Below are 12,822 nucleotides of genomic sequence, written 5' to 3' on the forward strand. Positions count from 1 at the left end.
AGTGATTTTGTATAATGGTTGGAGGAAGGATGGGGTTATTTCATTTTAGGGTTTGTGAGAGAAGGTGGTGGGGTTTGTATTAGAGTATGAATGAAAATGGGTTATTTTATTTTGGGGTTAGACGGCGGATGGGGTTATTTGGTTTCATGGTTAGAATGATGTTAAGGTTATGTTGTACTAGGTTAAGAGGGAGGACAGAGTTATTTTGTATTAGGACTACTTGGTTTGGTGACAAAATGATGAATTTGGTTGAAGTCTTAGGTTAATGGTGAGATTCGAGCGAGCAAGAATAGGTTCATAGATATTTTTTTGATGTAGAGGGTCGGAGCAATGCAAAAGGACGAGGGTAGAGTAAGTAAAATAGTATGGCGGTCAAAGGCCTCAGGTTTATGATGAAGGTGGATTGAGTTAAAGTGACGGTGAGCTTAAGCCTTTGCCTTAGGATACAAAGGAAGGTTCAGTAAAAGTGAGTTTCAACATTAGCCATCAGCCTGATGATTTGGATACACATGGCCTCGGCCTACTGAGGAATGCACATCTAAGTAGAATGGTCATGACTGCATGGAATGGGTTAAATGAAAGTAAAAGTTTAAAAATAATAATTTGGTGTGTTGCTTATTGAGATAGAGGGAGGGATGGGGTTAATTTGTTTTAGTACAAGAATGAGATTTGAGTTGTTTCATGTGAGGGGTTCGAATGAGGATGGAGTGATTTTGTATAATGGTTGGAGGAAGGATGGGGTTATTTCATTTTAGGGTTTGTGAGAGAAGGTGGTGGGGTTTGTATTAGAGTATGAATGAAAATGGGTTATTTTATTTTGGGGTTAGACGGCGGATGGGGTTATTTGGTTTCATGGTTAGAATGATGTTAAGGTTATGTTGTACTAGGTTAAGAGGGAGGACAGAGTTATTTTGTATTAGGACTACTTGGTTTGGTGACAAAATGATGAATTTGGTTGAAGCCTTAGGTTAATGGTGAGATTCGAGCGAGCAAGAATAGGTTCAGAGCTAGACTTTTGATGTAGAGGGTCGGAGCAAGGCAAAAAGACGAGGGTAGAGTAAGTAAATTTAGGTAGCGTAAGTAAAAAAGTATGGCGGTGAAAGTGTGTTCAGTGCAGATGTGATCTAGGAAGAGTGAGTAACAGTAGCTTTGTAAACGAGGCCTCAGGTTTATGATGGAGGTGGATTGTGTTAAAGTGACTGTGAGCTTAGGCCTTTGCCTTAGGAAGGTTCAGAAAAAGTGAATTTCAACATTGGCCATCAGCCTGATGATTTGGATACACATGGCCTCGGCCTACTGAAGAATGCACATCTAAGTAGAATGGTCATGTCTGCATGGAATGGGTTAAATGAAAGTAAAAGTTTAAAAATAATAACTTGGTGTGTTGCTTATTGAGATAGAGGGAGGGATGGGGTTAATTTGTTTTAGTACAAGAATGAGATTGGAGTTGTTTCATGTGAGGGGTTCGAATGAGGATGGGGAGTGATTTTGTATAATGGTTGGAGGAAGGATGGTGTTATTTCATTTTAGGGTTGGAGAGAGAAGGTGGTGGGGTTTGTATTAGAGTATGAATGAAAATGGGTTATTTTATTTTGGGGTTAGACGGCGGATGGGGTTATTTGGTTTCATGGTTAGAATGATGTTAAGGTTATGTTGTACTAGGTTAAGAGGGAGGACAGAGTTATTTTGTATTAGGACTATTTGGTTTGGTTCACTAAAAGATGAATTTGGTTGAAGTCTTAGGTTAATGGTGAGATTCGAGGGAGCAAGAAAAGGTTCATAGATATTTTTTTGATGTAGAGGGTCGGAGCAATGCAAAAGGACGAGGGTAGAGTAAGTAAAATAGTATGGCGGTCAAAGGTCTCAGTTTTATGATGAAGGTGGATTGAGTTAAAGTGACGGTGAGCTTAAGCCTTTGCCTTAGGGTACAAAGGAAGGTTCAGTAAAAGTGAGTTTCAACATTAGCCATCAGCCTGATGATTTGGATACACATGGCCTCGGCCTACTGAGGAATGCACATCTAAGTAGAATGGTCATGACTGCATGGAATGGGTTAAATGAAAGTAAAAGTTTAAAAATAATAATTTGGTGTGTTGCTTATTGAGATAGAGGGAGGGATGGGGTTAATTTGTTTTAGTACAAGAATGAGATTGGAGTTGTTTCATGTGAGGGGTTCGAATGAGGATGGAGTGATTTTGTATAATGGTTGGAGGAAGGATGGGGTTATTTCATTTTAGGGTTGGAGAGAGAAGGTGGTGGGGTTTGTATTAGAGTATGAATGAAAATGGGTTATTTTATTTTGGGGTTAGACGGCGGATGGGGTTATTTTGTTTCATTGTTAGAATGCTGTTAAGGTTATGTTGTACTAGGTTAAGAGGGAGGACAGAGTTATTTTGTATTAGGACTACTTGGTTGCGTCACAAAAAGATGAATTTGGTTGAAGCCTTAGGTTAATGGTGAGATTCGAGCGAGCAAGAATAGGTTCAGAGCTAGACTTTTGATGTAGAGGGTCGGAGCAAGGCAAAAAGACGAGGGTAGAGTAAGTAAATTTAGGTAGCGTAAGTAAAAAAGTATGGCGGTGAAAGTGTGTTCAGTGCAGATGTGATCTAGGAAGAGTGAGTAACAGTAGCTTTGTAAACGAGGCCTCAGGTTTATGATGGAGGTGGATTGTGTTAAAGTGACTGTGAGCTTAGGCCTTTGCCTTAGGAAGGATCAGAAAAAGTGAATTTCAACATTGGCCATCAGCCTGATGATTTGGATACACATGGCCTCGGCCTACTGAAGAATGCACATCTAAGTAGAATGGTCATGTCTGCATGGAATGGGTTAAATGAAAGTAAAAGTTTAAAAATAATAATTTGGTGTGTTGCTTATTGGGATAGAGGGAGGGATGGGGTTAATTTGTTTTAGTACAAGAATGAGATTGGAGTTGTTTCATGTGAGGGGTTCGAATGAGGATGGGGAGTGATTTTGTATAATGGTTGGAGGAAGGATGGTGTTATTTCATTTTAGGGTTGGAGAGAGATGGTGGTGGGGTTTGTATTAGAGTATGAATAAAAATGGGTTATTTTATTTTGGGGTTAGACGGCGGATGGGGTTATTTTGTTTCATGGTTAGAATGATGTTAAGGTTATGTTGTACTAGGTTAAGAGGGAGGACAGAGTTATTTTGTATTAGGACTATTTGGTTGGGTCACAAAAAGATGAATTTGGTTGAAGCCTTAGGTTAATGGTGAGATTCGAGCGAGCAAGAATAGGTTCAGAGCTAGACTTTTGATGTAGAGGGTCGGAGCAAGGCAAAAAGACGAGGGTAGAGTAAGTAAATTTAGGTAGCGTAAGTAAAAAAGTATGGCGGTGAAAGTGTGTTCAGTGCAGATGTGATCTAGGAAGAGTGAGTAACAGTAGCTTTGTAAACGAGGCCTCAGGTTTATGATGGAGGTGGATTGTGTTAAAGTGACTGTGAGCTTAGGCCTTTGCCTTAGGAAGGATCAGAAAAAGTGAATTTCAACATTGGCCATCAGCCTGATGATTTGGATACACATGGCCTCGGCCTACTGAAGAATGCACATCTAAGTAGAATGGTCATGTCTGCATGGAATGGGTTAAATGAAAGTAAAAGTTTAAAAATAATAATTTGGTGTGTTGCTTATTGGGATAGAGGGAGGGATGGGGTTAATTTGTTTTAGTACAAGAATGAGATTGGAGTTGTTTCATGTGAGGGGTTCGAATGAGGATGGGGAGTGATTTTGTATAATGGTTGGAGGAAGGATGGTGTTATTTCATTTTAGGGTTGGAGAGAGATGGTGGTGGGGTTTGTATTAGAGTATGAATAAAAATGGGTTATTTTATTTTGGGGTTAGACGGCGGATGGGGTTATTTTGTTTCATGGTTAGAATGATGTTAAGGTTATGTTGTACTAGGTTAAGAGGGAGGACAGAGTTATTTTGTATTAGGACTATTTGGTTTGGTTCACTAAAAGATGAATTTGGTTGAAGTCTTAGGTTAATGGTGAGATTCGAGCGAGCAAGAATAGGTTCATAGATATTTTTTTGATGTAGAGGGTCGGAGCAATGCAAAAGGACGAGGGTAGAGTAAGTAAAATAGTATGGCGGTCAAAGGCCTCAGTTTTATGATGAAGGTGGATTGAGTTAAAGTGACGGTGAGCTTAAGCCTTTGCCTTAGGATACAAAGGAAGGTTCAGTAAAAGTGAGTTTCAACATTAGCCATCAGCCTGATGATTTGGATACACATGGCCTCGGCCTACTGAGGAATGCACATCTAAGTAGAATGGTCATGACTGCATGGAATGGGTTAAATGAAAGAAAGTTTAAAAATAATAATTTGGTGTGTTGCTTATTGAGATAGAGGGAGGGATGGGGTTAATTTGTTTTAGTACAAGAATGAGATTGGAGTTGTTTCATGTGAGGGGTTCGAATGAGGATGGGGAGTGATTTTGTATAATGGTTGGAGAAAGGATGGTGTTATTTCATTTTAGGGTTGGAGAGAGAAGGTGGTGGGGTTTGTATTAGAGTATGAATGAAAATGGGTTATTTTATTTTGGGGTTAGACGGCGGATGGGGTTATTTGGTTTCATGGTTAGAATGATGTTAAGGTTATGTTGTACTAGGTTAAGAGGGAGGACAGAGTTATTTTGTATTAGGACTACTTGGTTTGGTGACAAAATGATGAATTTGGTTGAAGCCTTAGGTTAATGGTGAGATTCGAGCGAGCAAGAATAGGTTCATAGATATTTTTTTGATGTAGAGGGTCGGAGCAATGCAAAAGGACGAGGGTAGAGTAAGTAAAATAGTATGGCGGTCAAAGGTCTTCTCAGTTTTATGATGAAGGTGGATTGAGTTAAAGTGACGGTGAGCTTAAGCCTTTGCCTTAGGATACAAAGGAAGGTTCAGTAAAAGTGAGTTTCAACATTAGCCATCAGCCTGATGATTTGGATACACATGGCCTCGGCCTACTGAGGAATGCACATCTAAGTAGAATGGTCATGACTGCATGGAATGGGTTAAATGAAAGTAAAAGTTTAAAAATAATAATTTGGTGTGTTGCTTATTGAGATAGAGGGAGGGATGGGGTTAATTTGTTTTAGTACAAGAATGAGATTTGAGTTGTTTCATGTGAGGGGTTCGAATGAGGATGGAGTGATTTTGTATAATGGTTGGAGGAAGGATGGGGTTATTTCATTTTAGGGTTTGTGAGAGAAGGTGGTGGGGTTTGTATTAGAGTATGAATGAAAATGGGTTATTTTATTTTGGGGTTAGACGGCGGATGGGGTTATTTGGTTTCATGGTTAGAATGATGTTAAGGTTATGTTGTACTAGGTTAAGAGGGAGGACAGAGTTATTTTGTATTAGGACTACTTGGTTTGGTCACAAAAAGATGAATTTGGTTGAAGCCTTAGGTTAATGGTGAGATTCGAGCGAGCAAGAATAGGTTCAGAGCTAGACTTTTGATGTAGAGGGTCGGAGCAAGGCAAAAAGACGAGGGTAGAGTAAGTAAATTTAGGTAGCGTAAGTAAAAAAGTATGGCGGTGAAAGTGTGTTCAGTGCAGATGTGATCTAGGAAGAGTGAGTAACAGTAGCTTTGTAAACGAGGCCTCAGGTTTATGATGGAGGTGGATTGTGTTAAAGTGACTGTGAGCTTAGGCCTTTGCCTTAGGAAGGTTCAGAAAAAGTGAATTTCAACATTGGCCATCAGCCTGATGATTTGGATACACATGGCCTCGGCCTACTGAAGAATGCACATCTAAGTAGAATGGTCATGTCTGCATGGAATGGGTTAAATGAAAGTAAAAGTTTAAAAATAATAACTTGGTGTGTTGCTTATTGGGATAGAGGGAGGGATGGGGTTAATTTGTTTTAGTACAAGAATGAGATTGGAGTTGTTTCATGTGAGGGGTTCGAATGAGGATGGGGAGTGATTTTGTATAATGGTTGGAGGAAGGATGGTGTTATTTCATTTTAGGGTTGGAGAGAGAAGGTGGTGGGGTTTGTATTAGAGTATGAATGAAAATGGGTTATTTTATTTTGGGGTTAGACGGCGGATGGGGTTATTTGGTTTCATGGTTAGAATGATGTTAAGGTTATGTTGTACTAGGTTAAGAGGGAGGACAGAGTTATTTTGTATTAGGACTATTTGGTTTGGTTCACTAAAAGATGAATTTGGTTGAAGTCTTAGGTTAATGGTGAGATTCGAGGGAGCAAGAAAAGGTTCATAGATATTTTTTTGATGTAGAGGGTCGGAGCAATGCAAAAGGACGAGGGTAGAGTAAGTAAAATAGTATGGCGGTCAAAGGTCTCAGTTTTATGATGAAGGTGGATTGAGTTAAAGTGACGGTGAGCTTAAGCCTTTGCCTTAGGGTACAAAGGAAGGTTCAGTAAAAGTGAGTTTCAACATTAGCCATCAGCCTGATGATTTGGATACACATGGCCTCGGCCTACTGAGGAATGCACATCTAAGTAGAATGGTCATGACTGCATGGAATGGGTTAAATGAAAGTAAAAGTTTAAAAATAATAATTTGGTGTGTTGCTTATTGAGATAGAGGGAGGGATGGGGTTAATTTGTTTTAGTACAAGAATGAGATTGGAGTTGTTTCATGTGAGGGGTTCGAATGAGGATGGAGTGATTTTGTATAATGGTTGGAGGAAGGATGGGGTTATTTCATTTTAGGGTTGGAGAGAGAAGGTGGTGGGGTTTGTATTAGAGTATGAATGAAAATGGGTTATTTTATTTTGGGGTTAGACGGCGGATGGGGTTATTTTGTTTCATTGTTAGAATGCTGTTAAGGTTATGTTGTACTAGGTTAAGAGGGAGGACAGAGTTATTTTGTATTAGGACTACTTGTGTAACCAAGTTAAAAAAGCTATATATGGTTTTAATGTTATAATTACACAAAATTCCTCTCTATAAGGTGGCTCGTATTGGTGCTGGGCAGTTTAAATTAGGACCTCCCCTTCCCTTCTCCTCCTCTTCCCCTGCCTCCTCCCTTTTGACTTCGGTCTGTATGAGGAGGTAGGTATCTCTGAGTGCCTCAGGGTTAATCCTTATTAATCTTAATTTTCTTAGTTCATAAATATCTCAACATAAGTATATATATATTCCTGGGCTCATAATCAACACTTGTATTGTATTGTATTTTGCTGATGGTCAATGTTAGAGTGAGTTATACTGCTGCACATATTGTTAGCATCGTGCAGCATGGCCTATGCAGTATACCAGTCGGCTGAGCTAATTGGTTTTATATTCTTTTCCTATGAGGAGAGAGTGATGCACGGGCTGCCCAACACTAAAACAGCTATATTATTTCTGTTATCAGGTATGACTATTTCATGTATTAAGTTATTCAAGTTAGAGATATTTTCATAAGCGTTACGGTTATGCTAGCACTGTGTAGCACCGTAGGGCGACGTTGTTGCTATATGCTAGTGTCTAGTCTGTAAAGAAGCTGTGATATATCATTCATGAGCTGCTGTTCCTGTGCTGCTTTTTCTACATACACATTACGTGGTATTGTTATATTTGTTAAGCCCCTGCCTCCGGCCCTTTTGACTTCGGTCTGTATGAGGAGGAGAGAGTGATGCACGGGCTGCCCAACACTAAAACAGCTATATTATTTCTGTTATCAGAATAAAAGCCACACAACGAAACAACGCAGAGTCCCTTTGTCTGTTGGTGACAGTGGTATCATCATCCACCGGTTACACTTGGTGCCGTGACCGTCCTGGATTCTGAGACCATCGCTCGTTTGGTCACCGTGGGTTTCTCCTCCCGCTCGCCTCGCGCCTCCTTCCCCCGCCCGCTACGGAGACAACGTACCCCCTCCCCTCCCGGCTCGCGCGCTGTGTGTGTGAGCGTGTGCACCCGTGAATCTGCACTGGTGACGGACACTCTCTCCTATGCTCCGTGTTAACAGGGCAGTTAATTCGAGTAGCCACGTTTTATATTTATATTAGTATAAACAGCACTTTGTGAAAGTTAGAATTTATATAGTGATGTGTTGTTGTTTTTTTCTTAAAGTGACCAGAATCTGACGTTCTCTTAATATCAATAGCTTGGTTATTCACTAAGCAATGTTTCAGAGCAGGCTACATCTGTTTACAGTGGTGAAGACAATCATATGTTGATAGCTTTTTGTGTATCATCTTGCACATTGGTTTAATAAGAGTTCAGTATGTCACAGTTTGATGGTGCAAGTAGTGACAGTCCTGTTTCACATGATACGAGATTTACGTTTGGGAGGGGTCAGCCAGTTCCAGGTTATGGGAGGGGCAGAGCAGTAGCACCTACCTTTATAGTAAATCAGGATGACACAGTTAATCAGTTTGTGTTAGACTGTCATAGAGGCCCAGCAGCAGTTTCTACCCCTGTTGCTCATGAAGTTCCACAGACCCAACCTCAAGTGGTTAGCACTGAAGTTTTAAGTGAGGTCATGGCTAATCTAGCTAAACAGATAAGTGAAAACATTACTGCCAGTATCCACACCATACACCAGCAAAGCAATTCCCAAGTGCAGTATCACAGCCATCAGTCACAGTCTGCCATTGATGCTTCAAAACTAAACATAACCGTCCAGTCAGATGTTAAACCTCCACCCTTCTTTCGAGGGGATGGCACAGACAGCATTACAGTCCATGAGTGGGAGGATATGATGATGAGTTATCTCCACCGTGTAAACCTTGAAGAAGAAAAAATTGGTAGTTTCATTATCAGCAGACTGACAGGTAAAGCAAGAGATATGGTGAAAGTTTCTCTGCGCAGCAACTCACAGCTAAGCTCCTGCAGTCCTACTTCTGTGTTCGACATTCTGAAGAGGCATTTCAGTGAGCTAACATACTCCAATATGCCAATGAGAGATTTCTATAACACTGTTCCTATGGTTGGTGAGGGTGTTATGGATTATTGGATTCGTCTCAACAAAGCCATAGATGTAGCAGATGAGTGTTTAAGGAGACGAGGTAAAAGTGTGGAGGACCCAAGTGCTGAAGTTGTCATGATGTTTATCTCTCACTGCCCAGATCCTGGTCTCGCTTTGTCTTTTTCTTTCAAGTCCGCTGAAAAATGGACTGCAGCTGAGGTACAAGAGAAACTGGATGCCCACCAGAGAGATATGAGAAAAGGTACAGTGCATGCTCCACAGGCAACAGTAACAACACGCAGGATGGGTTTTGCACCCATCACCCAAGCTGTTATCAAAAAGGATGAGTCTCACCAACCAGTCCAAGCCCCTAGTCATCTGCAGCACAGCAGTGCTTCACCTATACAATCAACCCCATCTTCTAACCCTACAGCAGCTGAGCCTAGCTTTAAAGAGGTGGTCAGTATGCTTGACAAAGTCCTTTCCCTTTGCACAACGTCACTCTCTCCATGTCAAGAGCAGCACAAGCAAGCCTATAGCTCCCAGGGACAAACACGGCAGACGTGCAGAGTGTGTGGGAAACAAGAACACTCCACATATGATCACTGTAAACTTCATCGGCTGTGTCGCCACTGCCTAAAGCCTGGCCATTTCAAGAGTGAATGTCCAAACACTGCCAAACCACAAGTGAGCAATGTGCAGACCTCTAGCAGTCCTTTAAACTAGCTAGCCCATGTGGTGAGAGGGGAAACATGGGCAGTGTTGATGCTACCCTCATTGAGTCAGACTTTGAGGCAGTTTATGTTAACAGCTGTGCATTCTTACCAGCAGAGAAGACTGCGATTTTTGTGGGCTCACAGAAACTTGAAGGAGCCAGTGACCTGTTCTATACCCCAGTGATAGTCAGTAGCCAAGTTACATTAAAAGGACTGCTCGATTCAGGTTCTATGTCATGTACAATTAGTGAAGAGGGTGAACGGAAACTGAAAAATGCCGGCGTTCTTCCTCGCTCACAGCCAGCACCCAGTAACATTGTGCTCATTGGCTGTGGGGGTTTAACTACTCATCCAAAGTGCATATATGAATTGAACATTGAAGTGTGTCAGGCCAGGTTCATTGTGCCAGCTCTTGTCATTCCCGGCCAGCGTGATGAGTTCATCATTGGTACAAATGTGATCAAACCAGTTATACAAACAATGAAGTCTGATGAGAAGTACTGGCAACTGATATCGTCCAGAACCAGAGATCCAGAATGTGAGCAGCTGCTTGAGTTACTGAGCTGTGTTTCACGGGGGACAGGCCTAGAGACGGCAAGCAAAGTTGGTACAGTAAAACTACGACAAGCAGTTACTCTCCTCCCACAAAAGGAGCATCTGGTGTGGGGAAAGCTTCCAAACAATGTTACTGTTTCACCAGGAGCCACTGTCATAGTTGAGCCTACATCTTCTAGAGCAGGTCCCAGGAATGTTCTGGTTGGAAGAATCATAACACCGATGTGGGGAGATCGCTGGGTGCCGCTGAGAGTTATGAATGCATCCCTGTGCCCTGTTACACTGAGGCGCAACACCAAGCTAGCCGACGTATCCCACTGTCTTGCTGTTGAAGACCTACCTGTCACTCAAGGCTTATCTCAAAGTCAATCTGACAATTGTAACCTTGTATCTCCAAGAGTGATGTCATCACCTGACACTAAGCAGCTGCTTAAAGATTGTGGATTGGGTGATATCGACATTGATGCATGTGAAGTTTCAGAAAAATGGAAAGCTAAGCTGGCTGAGCTGTTGGTGAGATTCCAAGATGTGTTTTCTAAAGGCAAGCTGGACTGTGGTGAGGTGAAAGATTTTGTACATCGGATTCATCTGGCTGATGAACGCCCCTTTAGGCTTCCATACCGCAGGGTTCCACCTGCTCACTACCACAAGTTGAGGGAAGTTCTGAGTGAGATGGAGGAGAAAAACATCATTAGCAAATCAGTGAGTGAATATGCCTCGCCACTCGTCATGGTCTGGAAGAAGAATGGGGATCTACGAATCTGCACTGATTTTCGTTGGCTCAATGCCAAAACTGTTAAAGATGCTCATCCCTTGCCACATCAAGAAGACTGTCTTGCTGCACTGGGTGGAAACACATATTTCAGCACCATGGATTTAACATCAGGATTCTACAACATCCCTCTTCATGAGGCTGATAGGAAATACACCGCTTTTACCACGCCCTTAGGATTATACGAGTACAATCGCCTCCCACAAGGGCTTTCGAATAGCCCGGCTTCATTTATGAGAATGATGCTCTCCATCTTTGGGGACCTGAATTTTTCTACTATTTTGTGCTACTTGGACGACTTGCTTTTGATGGCACCTTCAGAGGAGGAGGCACTGAAACGCCTTGAAGTGGTACTGAGTAGGCTTAGAGCAAACAACCTGAAGCTCTCTCCAAAGAAATGTCATTTTCTGCGCCAGTCTGTGCGATTTCTTGGCCATATCATTAACAGCGAAGGGGTGTCTGCTGACCAAGAGAAAGTGAAGGTCATCTCTGACTTCACAACTAGAGATCTAATGATGGAGGACAGCATCACCCCATCTCAGAAACGGATCAGATCCTTTTTAGGAATGGTGTTGTACTACCAGAATTTCATTCCTGGCTGTTCATCTATTGCAAAACCTTTGTTTGCCCTAACTGCTGGCCAAAAGCGGAAAGTTAGAGGCGACAGAGGCTGCAAGAGACCTGGCACCTTCCGTGAGCTTAAACCTGAGGATTGGACACCAGCTTGTGAGGCAGCGTTTGGGGGACTGAAGAAAGCACTTATAGACAGTGTAGTACTGGCCCACCCCAATTTTGAAAAGCCTTTTCTCCTTTCCACTGATGCATCTCTTGATGGCCTTGGTGCGGTTTTATCACAAGTCCCAGATGGAGAAGACAGAGCTAGGCCAATAGCCTTTGCTAGCAAATCTCTTAGTAGAAGTCAGGCCAATTATCCAGCGCATAGGCTTGAGTTCTTGGCACTTAAGTGGTCTGTGTGTGACAAGTTTAGTCACTGGCTCAAAGGTCACAGATTCACAGTTTGGACAGACAACAATCCTCTCACTTACATCATGACCAAACCAAAGTTAGATGCATGTGAGCAGCGGTGGATTTCCAAACTCGCTCCATACAGTTTTGAAATCAAGCATGTTCCAGGTAAACAGAATATTGTGGCTGATGCCCTGAGCCGAGACCCTTTTGTGAAGCCTATAAGTGAGAGACTCTTGTCAGAATCTTACAGTGCACTAGTGGAGCAGACAAGCAAAGTGGAGGACGAATGTGTTCAGGAAGTTTTTCGTCTGTCATGTCAGCCACAAATGATGGCTACCCTTCCTGCCTGTGATCCGCAGTCAGTGTCTATGTCGAAGGATGATGTCTCTTGTCTCCTCACATCTCATGACTCTTGGGATGATGGGCCTAGGCAGAGAGCTGCTTCCATGGTTGACCATGTAGAGGAACTGATTCCTAGTAGCCAAGACACTTTCCCAACATGGTCCATTGAGGAACTGAGGTCACATCAACTACAAGACACTTCAATAGCAAGAGCACTGTTCTATGTTGAAAGGAAGCGTAGGCCAACCAGACGTGAGCGCTTCAATGAAACACCAGAGTCTTTACAAGTACTAAAACATTGGGAGAAGCTGACACTGATAAATGGCATTCTGTACAGAGTTTCCAAAGATCCAGCGACCAAGCACAAGAGATTTCAGTTTGTTTTGCCTGAGTCGCTGAAAAAGGATGCCCTGACTGGTATTCATGATCTGGCTGGACACCAGGGTCAGCCACGTACACTTTCTCTTGCCCGACAGCGTTTTTTCTGGTGTAACATGGAGAAAGACATTAGGAACTATGTCAAGTCCTGTCAGAGGTGTGTTTTCGGCAAGACTCCAGAACCTTCAGCTAGAGCCCCACTGGAGAGCATTAAAACTAC

The sequence above is a fragment of the Salminus brasiliensis genome, chromosome 24 (genome assembly GCF_030463535.1).
Source record: "Salminus brasiliensis chromosome 24, fSalBra1.hap2, whole genome shotgun sequence".
Taxonomy (NCBI): domain Eukaryota; kingdom Metazoa; phylum Chordata; class Actinopteri; order Characiformes; family Bryconidae; genus Salminus; species Salminus brasiliensis.